The sequence below is a fragment of the Centropristis striata genome, chromosome 15, assembly GCF_030273125.1.
Source record: "Centropristis striata isolate RG_2023a ecotype Rhode Island chromosome 15, C.striata_1.0, whole genome shotgun sequence".
Lineage (NCBI taxonomy): Eukaryota > Metazoa > Chordata > Actinopteri > Perciformes > Serranidae > Centropristis > Centropristis striata.
Window position 1 is genome coordinate 35,891,295 of NC_081531.1, and position 10,087 is coordinate 35,901,381.

The following is a 10,087-nucleotide window of genomic DNA, read 5'->3' on the forward strand; positions in this document are numbered from 1 at the left end:
TAACTGAACACAATCTCACACGCACAGTTCAGATCACCCAAAAAAGAAACAAAATGACCAAAAAAGACTCAAAATGTCCACAAAATGATCAAAAAAGACACAAAATGACCAAGAAGACACTAAATTACCAAAAAAAGACACAAAATGACCAAAAAAAGACACAAAATGACCCAAAAAAGAAAAAAAAATACCAAAAAAGACACAAATTGACCAGAAAATTATACAAAAAAGACACAAAATTACCAAAAAGACACAAAATGACAAAAAAAGACACAAAATGACCAAGAAGCCACTAAATAACCAAAAAAGACGCAAAATGACCAAAAAAAGACACAAAATGACCCAAAAAAGAAAAAAAAATACCAAAAAAAGACACAAAATGACCAAAAAATGATCAAAAAAAGACACAAAATGACAAAAAAAATACATTAAGTGACCAAAAAGATTAAAACACATTAATACATGAACACTTTAACACAGCCAACTGATGCTAGCGGCTAACTGATGCTAGCGGCTAACTGATGCTAGTGGCTAACTGATGCTAGCGGCTAACTGATGCTAGCGGCGCTGCTTGTTACAGCTACAAGAGTAGCCATTAGCGTATCAATGCTAACTCAAAATTGTGGTCACAACATTAGCTGACATTTCATAACGGCGTTACAATCGTGCCAATTCAGCACATTGCAGAAGTTAGCAGAAGTAAGGATTAAAAGTTATTACAATGTAAAATTGTAAGTTAGTACAACTTACAGTTGTGTTGACAAAAAAATTAAAATATTTAGTTTAATTGTCCAACTTAAAATTTTATCGAAGTTTGTTGCCTTGAAATTTTGAGTTCACCCAACTTTTCTTTTTTTGCAGTGTAGCAGTGTAGCAGTCCCGGCAGCGTCTCTCAAATCTTCTATTGTCCAGTTTTGGTGAGTCTGTGCAAGCTGAAGCCTCAGTCTCCTGTTCTGATCTAACAGGAGGGGCACATGGTCTTCTGCTGCTGCAGCCCATCTGCCTAAAGGTTGGACATGTTGTGCCTTCAGAGATGCTCTTCTGCAGACCTGGGTTGTAACAGTGGTTATTAGAGTTACTGTTGAACGTCTCTGGCATTAACAAGCATCAAGGCTCTCTGGATATTTTCTATGTAAACACTAGAGCTGTTGTTAGATCAGCAGACCAACAACCGTGCCACGTTCAAAGTCAATAATTCACCTTTCTTCTCCATTCTGATGCTCAGTTTGAACTTCAGCAGCAACCTGTCTACATGCCCAGATGCACTGAGTTGCTGCCATGTGATTGGCTCATTAGATATTTGCAGTAAGGAGCAGTTAAGTGGCTATATGATGTCTTTTTTTTATTATGCAAATTTCCTTGAACATTCTTTGTAACTCCTTGTCTGTTTTGCAAGACTTCTTGACATGACATGAAGTTGCAACATAAAAACGAAGCAACATCGAACACTGCTGTAAGCTTTTTTAGAAGTTCCCATGTCCAATTTATTGCATCAACCCTTTTTCAGCAAAGGTGAAAAAAAAAAACACCTCGACCAAGTGTACGATTTTACATTGTTTTTTTCAAATTTTGCAGTTTGCATTCAGCATTTTTAATGCAATATTTTGTCTTTAATGGGGTTTTTTTTGTGTCATTTTTGTCATTTTTTGTGTGTTTTAGGGTGGTGCGCGGGGGTTATGTGTGTTTTTTTGTAATTTTTTGTGTGTTTTTATGTGTGTTTTCTGAAATTTTTGGGGTGGTTTTTGTAAAGAAAATATATGTGTTTTCGGTGTGTTTTAAATGGGTTTTTATATGGGGGGTTTTATTTTTAAAAATGTGATTTTTATGTGTGTTTTCTGAAATTTTTTGGGTGGTTTTTGTAAAGAAAATGTATGCGTTTTCGGTGTGTTTTTGTGTGTTTTGAATGAGTTTTTATGTGGGGGGTTTTATTTTAAAAAATGTGATTTTTATGTGTGTTTTTATGAAATTTTTGGGGTGGTTTTTGTAAAGAAAATGTATGTGTTTTCGGTGTGTTTTAAATGGGTTTTTATGTGGGGGGGTTTTATTTTAAAAAATTTGATTTTTATGTGTGTTTTTGTAATTTTATGTGTGTGTTTTCTTGTGTTTTCTTGTGTTGAAAATGTTGATCCAGTTAGTCAAAATGAAAAAAATAATAATCAGGTCATATAGCTGAAAACAATACCAACATGGCATGGTGAACACTTTTTAAGTCGTTTATACAGGCAGAATGAAAAGAAGTCAAAAATCGACAAAACAGTCCCAAACTCCAAATGGTTAAGCTGTTGTGACACACTGCTGGATAAATAAAGTCTAAATTTTATCCTATTTTAACAGTAGTGGCACTATTGGTTTACTGTGAACGTTACATTGTATATAAATTTCCTACTTCACTTTTGAGAAACTGTAAGAAAGGTTGCAGAAGCACACATACGTTCATTTAACCTCTTTGGAGGCTGTTTATCATTTTATGCTGCAAGTTTTTTTATGCATTCCATCATCTGAAACATCTTCGTCACAAGCAGCTGCTGCAACAATCAAGCTTTTTGAGATGATAAACTACCATGCAATTAAAATTTTGCATAGGAAGTCAATAAAATCCAAACACTGTCATATTCAAAACGAGATGTCAACATGAATGATAGTGCTTGTCATCTAGTTTTATGCTAATTTTCTTGTTTTGTTGTTATGTTTGGTGCTGTTTTAACATATTTTACTGTCAGATTACAGTCAATTACTGGCTACAAATTGCATTACTTTCACGGCGAAGATTTATTTTAGACTGAATTATAGTAAAATGAGCTTTATACTGTGAATCAACTCAACTGATGACCGCATCATGTATAATTAAGTAATTCAAATTACTTGCATTAAAAGCTGTATTAGCATTGTTTAATTAAATCAAACTCACGTGTTGTAATTCCTCCTTTGGCTCCTTCAAGCTGCTGTTTGGCTGTTAATTATGAAATAACCTGTGGAGTTTTTTCCTTTTTTTTTTTTAATTTAACTTCATGCTTCATGTGAGTGTTGGTGATAAAGTCTGATTTCTGCTGCCCCCCAGTGGCTAAAGAATAAATAACCGCAGGTTTCAAATCTGCTGAGTCTCCAGCCTTTTATTATACTTTAGGGCAGAAATATGAACATTATTTTTTCTTTATGTATCCGGGTTATGAGACTTTGCTGTTCCCCTCTTGCTCGGGCCTCCTGGACTAAATCTCTGGCCCTTTTCATATAAGCGGACAATTGGGGGCATTTTGTTGGACCGACATGTTTTTGTGCACATTTTCTTTTTACGTTAATGATTAAGTGGTGGCTGGCTGTCTGTTGCTTCTGTTTTGTTTTATCTGTTTGTTTACTTTTATTTTATTTATTTTTTCCTCTGTTGGGTTTTTTCTATGTTTCTTGTACTCTATGTGTCTGTATATATATATGTGCCAAAACTTTGCATCAATAAAATTTACAAAAAAAAAAAAGAAATATGAACATTGTTTGAACTAAGATGGTTTCATCACACCTGACAGAAGATCAGCCTTATTATTCCATAAGAGCCTTTCATTTTTCAGCCGCTGAACGTGAGATTTCTTGTTTAAAATGTGGCATCATGTCCACAACTGCCACATTTATTTAATAACAGCTCTGATGACTGGCTGTCAGAAGTTACACACATTATCCACAAGGATAATTTATGTGGAAATCATTGTATTACAGTCTCTCTCTCTGCGTGGGTTCTTACCGGGTGCTCCGGCTTCCTCCCACAGTCCAAAAACATGCACTTTTTTTGCTGTTTTGATGTAAAAACTACATTTTATTTTGGGATTAATATTTGTATATTTGAAGTGGGTCAGTGTCTGATCCTGTCCACTGAGAACCACATTTATATACATTTATAATACAGGTATTTCACTTGTAGTTGAGTATTTATACTTTAATTGAAGAACATATGATTTATTTAAATAAATCGACAAAAGCACACAGTTTATCATAGAAAGAAACAGAGGAGAGGGCAGAGAGGTTAAAGCAAATAGTTCATTATGTTTAGCATGTAGCGACCCAATATTCCCCCCAAATATTCATGACACTTGTGGGGCAAGTGTTAAACAGAATACTAATACTACTACTACTACTACTACTTATAATAATAATAATAATATATACATTCCATTGTATTCAAATAGTTTCTTAATGATTTATGTCATTAAACTATTATTGTGCATAAGACTTTTTTGGTTTCCACTTCTAGCCATTATTCAGTGGCGGTTCTAGACCAGTTTTACTGTGGGGGCCAAGGAGGGGCCAGTGTTTAATCAGAGGGGCACATTAGCACATGAAAAAATGGCAAAGATGATATTTAAGCATTCAAAATCTTTGAATGTGTTGAAAAAGACACAAAATGTCCAAAAAAGACACAAAATGAGATGACAGAATAACCCAAAAAAATCCCCACAGAAGACATAAAAATGACAAAAAAAGACACAAAATGACCAAAAAAAGACGCAAAAAATAACTAAAACAGACACAGAAATTCACATAAATGACACCAATGACAAAAAAGACACAAAATGACAAAAAAAAGACAACAACAGACACAAAATTACCAAAGAAAGATACAAAAAGACACAAAATGACTTACAAAGACATGAAAAGGATTCAAAAATGGACAAAATAGCCCTTTAAGACTCCAGAGAGTTAAACTATTATACAATGTACACATTCTGGGTTCCTTTTGTGTACAATGAGATATTGTTTGAACAAAAAAAAAGGTTAGAATTGTTCCATTGTTCCTGGCCCCTGTGTAGAACCGCCACTGCCATTATTGTGCTGATTCAATAGAGCTGTAGGACATATTTTTATATCTTGCAATGAGGCCACGATGAGTAAAATGTTTATAATATATATTTTTTTAAAGAGCAAAACCTCCATTAAACAGCATGTTGGGGTTCAGAGAGCATCTGTGTAGTTGTGGAGTGACTCAGTCAGTGTTCACTAATCTTCATCCACCAGGAGGCGTCTCTGAACAACAATCTGAGGCCTTCTCATCCAGTCAGACTGACACATGGTCCCTCTAATGCTGCACTGAACACATCCATCACTGAGCATCCACTAACATGTTGTCCACAGCAAAGCGGACTGGCTGTGGCGTCTGAGACCCAAATCATTTGTTGCATCTAACTTTTGAAAATGATGCAAAACAACTTAATTTGTAATCTAATTCAGCTGTTCTCAACCTTGGGGTCCCGACCCCAATTGGGGTCGCAAGATGATTTCATGTGTTAATGTGTTTTAGTCTTTTTGGTCATTAAATGTCTTTTTTTTTTGGTAATTTCGTGTGGTTTTTGTCATTATGTGTCTTTTTTGTGTCATTTTGTTTCCTTTTTTGGGTCATTTTGTGTCTTTTTTTAGTCATTTTGTGTCTTTTTTAGTAATTTTTTTCTTTTTTGGGTCATTATGTGTCTTTTTTTGTTCATTTTGTGTATTTTTTGGGTCATTATGTGTCTTTTTTTGTTCATTTTGTGTCTTTTTTGGTCATTTTCTTTCCTTTTTTGGTCATTTTGTGTCTTTTTTTTAGTCATTGTGTCTTTTTTTGGTCATTTTGAGTCTTTCTTGGTCATTTTGTGTCTTTTCTGGTCATTTTGAGTCTTTTTTGGTCATTTTGTGTCTTTTTTTGGTCATTTTGTTTCCTTTTTTTGGTCATTTTGTGTCTTTTTTTTAGTCATTGTGTCTTTTTTGGTATTTTTTTTTCTTTTTGGGGTCATTATGTGTCTTTTTTGGTCATTTATAGTGTCTTCTTGGTCATTTTGTGTCTTTTCTGGTCATTTTCTTTTTTGGGTGATCTGAACTGTGTGTGTGAGATTCTGTTCAGTGAGCGGGGGTCGCGACTCAAAAAGGTTGAGAACTACTGCTCTAATTAAATCTGGATAGGTACATCTGCTCTGATGCTTAAAAATTATTTCTGTAAACCGGCATCCTTTATTCTCATCCTACTTGAATGACTTTATAGCTCCTTATAGATCCTAAATCCTTTTTAATACACTGTTAGATTTTGCAATATGATTGAAACAGAATCAGAATACACATGAGAGGGCAGAAAAGCAGAACAACAAACACAAAACACAGAATTATTCATGAAAATTTGACATTTTAATGGAAACTAAAATTGTGAACACTGGAAGTTTTCTTTTTTTATATCGACTCTATTACATTGTTTGGAATTTGAGGGTTATTATCATGCTTTAAAAAAAAGAAAAAGAACATTGTATTGTGACACTTCTGTTAAATTCCAAATAAAAATTAAATAAATCAGACTGCTCACTTGAAAACTTAAATGTCAACCTGTAAGACAGTTGAGAAAGAAATACCATTGCCTCATATTCTAGGGGGGGCAAGAGATGTAAAAGTGACAAGAGGAGCAGACCAAAGAAATAAAAAAATAAAAAAGAAAAATGCATCAACAAGCACAACAGCCATTTGAGATGACACAGAAACAAAAGAAAACGATGACTCGGCGCAACATCTCGCCTCTTTTCATGACTGTAAAGACACGTTGCCTGTTTTTTTTTTGTTTTTTTTAAACTTTATCATCATGTGTGGAATCAAAAACACTGTACCTCTCAGGTGTCATTGAATAAAACAAAAAAAGCCCCCTAAATGCAATGACAGTTTAAAAGGAGGGACAGTTTTTTTTTTTAAAGTCAAGCACAAACACCAAAGTCCAGCATTTCCCATTACAGACGATTGATTACTGGATGAAGAAGCAGCACTTTCGGTATTTGTTTTATCTTTTGAAGATTGCTCCTCTCCTCACAACACGCTCAAAGTGACATTCAGCTGCTACAGTAGTGACTCCTCCTCCTCACTAGAAACTCCTCCCACCCAGCACGATGTCACCGAGCTGGTTATGACATCATCAACATCATCAACCCCCTGGTCTGTGCGCTTGCCATTCACTAGCTGAATATCTGAGTAGTGTACCTTTGGCGAAAGCAGATTTCAGAGTTGTTGAACCGCACGTTAATACCTCACTCCCTCTCTCACAACATGATCACTACAAATAAAAAATATATTAAGAGGAACTCTGGGATGCAGTGTTTCAATGCTCATCACTCCATCACAACTATTTGAATTAAATTGTAGAAAATCTGCTGGAAAAAAGAAAAGAAAAAAAAAGTTCAAATATATTAACATTGGTGCAATTGGGGGGTGGGGTGGATAGGTCTACATCAGCCTTTATCTGCAACTAAATCATCTAAAAACTCACGAAAATTGAGACATCTTGATTTTCTGTATCATTTATTCGTTTTAGTCTCATCCTACTTGTGCATCTATGGATAAATTAGGTTATAACTAAAAAGAAAACCTTTTTAAAACATATGTTAAAACATTATTTTGTTAAAAATCAGTTCAAATCAATTATGTGCTACGTCAGACATTAACTGGACAATGGACTGACACGAGTATACGCCAGCAAGCGGTTGTCATCTGTCCCATTCAAACTGATTTTGGCTTTTTAGGTCACACCATTTTGAACACAAGCCATGACAATTTCAAAACCTACAAAAAAAAAAAAAACATGTAAAATGCTTTCAGCTGCGTCCATGTCGCTTAAAAAGAAGAAGAAGAAATTAGGATTAGCTGTAAGAAAACTTAAACAGCGTTGCAAATGTTACAAAAAGAAGAAACAAAAAAAATGGCACGGATATATGCTGGAAGCAGATTTTAAACAATCAAAATTGCTGTAAAAGTATATTTTTTTTTCACACAGGCACCTGAACATGAAACAACAAGGAGGAGAGGAAGGGGGGTTTGAAATATACGAGGAACTTGCATATAATAGGAAGAACTCGCTACGCACACAGCCACTAAACAACGAGGCCCAACTCGTCACTCACAACCTGGAAGCCTGCATCATCAGCGTCCTTGAGGTGATTGCACATCCTGAGGTGATCAGGAACATACCAACAGTCAGTCACTCACTCAAACCCCCGTTTACTGATTAACCATCTACTCAGCTTCAAGAACCTGTTTTTGGTTTGCAGGCTACAATGCTAAAGAATAGTTCTATCTTTATAAATGCATATTCAACATAGCCTTTTTGCTGTATTAAGTGCTTACAAAAGAGGAGCCTTGGGGTGGGAGGATGGGAGATTCTCTGATTTCCCTGTATAGGACCATCCTCTCAAAGAGCAAGACAAAGAAGAAAAAGGTCGTAAGACTACAGTAACACCACATACTACTTATTTTGATCACCCTGTTTTAACATTTAGAAGCTATAGATGCATCACTGTCCACTGATAATGCTTTCAGTCTGAACTATTTTGGCATTTACCACATGGGAACCTGATTATGTCACTTTGTTGATGGATTATGGGCAATCAGAAGAAATTAAATTGCGGGTTTGTTGCAACTCAATGCCAGATTATACATTTCCACAAGCACAGATAAAAAAAACAAACATAAAAGTCTAAATGCTAAAGGACAATATCTCCTCCTCATAAACCAGATGTGACACAACTGTTGTGGAGCAGCATCTGATGACACACTCATCCATCACACGCTGCACAACGCGAGCCAAAACAAAGCGTTTTAAATACCAGAGAGCTGACTGAGATTAGACGTGGAAGTTAAATGTCAAGACGACTGGCTGCAGTTTCCCTCTCTGCACACGCTGCCTAATCAGGACACAGTGGAAACACGGGGACTCCAGGGCTCCTACCCAGATTGTCGCCACCCGATAGAAATAATAAATCAAGAGATGCTTCACCATGAACACGAGGGGGGAAATGAACCATCGAAGATAGCAAGAATAAAGTCTAGTATACGTAGAAAAACAGCGCATGGAGCAATGTGCTTTTAAAAAAACAAAACAGGGGAAATAAACAGCAGAACTTATATTTTTAGATGACAGCACCTTGCGTGTCATGACAGATTTCCTCAGAAAAGTATTTGGTGTTTTGTCAAAACATCACATGAGGACTCTTATATAATAATAGGACTTCAATTTCCAATTTCAGAACATTACATGACAGGGGCCATTTGGCAAAACAATATTTAACATAGTCATGGCTTTATCAACACTACCTGAGTTACATTTAATAATTCTGTATTTATCAACTTGTATTTTTTCTGAAAAGTAACAGCCCAGAGCCATTCTTTCAAGGAGTATTTCTCGTCAGTACATATAGATCTCTCTAGTAATTAAAAGATAAAAGCAATTAGTTTACATAAAGTGCTATTAATCCACACATTAACCAAGTCATTATCTTCTAGAGAAAAGAAACTTGGACAGTTATGTTGAATAAACCAATCCTGAATTGGAGATGGTGATGAAAGTGTGACACAGTGGGCAAGTTAGCAGTTAGCAAATTTGGGCTCCCTAGACTTAATTAGATTTCAACGTGAGCTCTTCAGCAAAAACCACTTAAGAGTTTGTGCAACAAACTGAAAACACACCTTAAAACATTTTGAAACCACACCAGCATCTTGGGTGATGATTTTGTAGCCCCATATAACCCATTTCAAACATTGTATGGATCACACGGTGTTATTGCACACTGGTTTGCAAATGTAAAATGTTATCAACAGTAAAAACATAATAGTACAACTCATCTTCACATTTCGACACAGTTTGACAGAGTGGCTAGTCAGGGAACCGAGATTAGTATTGCGATTGTTGTGTTACTGTTATCTTTGTATGGCGACGATGAACACTGACCTCTGACTCATTCATTTCACCAGTAAACATGCAAGAAATATAATGCCATAAGACAGAAAAGTAAAGACCAAATGCTGAGTCAGAAAAACGAAAATCAAAGTCTTAAAATGCAACACGTAAAATGTTCCTTTGACAAGAGGAAGTTGAACAGTTTGTACACAAAAACAAATGCAGGCAAAATGATCTGGATGCTCATCCTGAGTCTTGCTGCTCAACAAATAGCACAAAAAGCAGAAGACCTCACCGGTAGCAATGCTTACCAATTTCTTTTTAAACCTAAAATCAGGATTCATACATTATATATAGCTGTATGAATCTGAAGTTAAGAATAGTTGGTTCTGACCTCTTAATCTGCATGAAATGTATGAAAAGCTTTAAAGA

At 35.4% G+C, this 10,087-nt stretch overlaps 1 protein-coding gene across 1 annotated transcript in view; it reads right to left on the reverse strand.

The window, feature by feature from the left end:
- Positions 1–6,248: 6,248 nt before the first annotated feature.
- Positions 6,249–10,087, reverse strand: part of nufip2 (nuclear FMR1 interacting protein 2) — a 12,498-nt gene continuing 8,659 nt past the window's right edge. Inside the window, exon 4 of the mRNA XM_059351911.1 lies at positions 6,249–10,087. This exon is cut by the window's right edge and continues 922 nt beyond it. The gene's annotated coding sequence lies outside the window, so the exon portion shown is untranslated.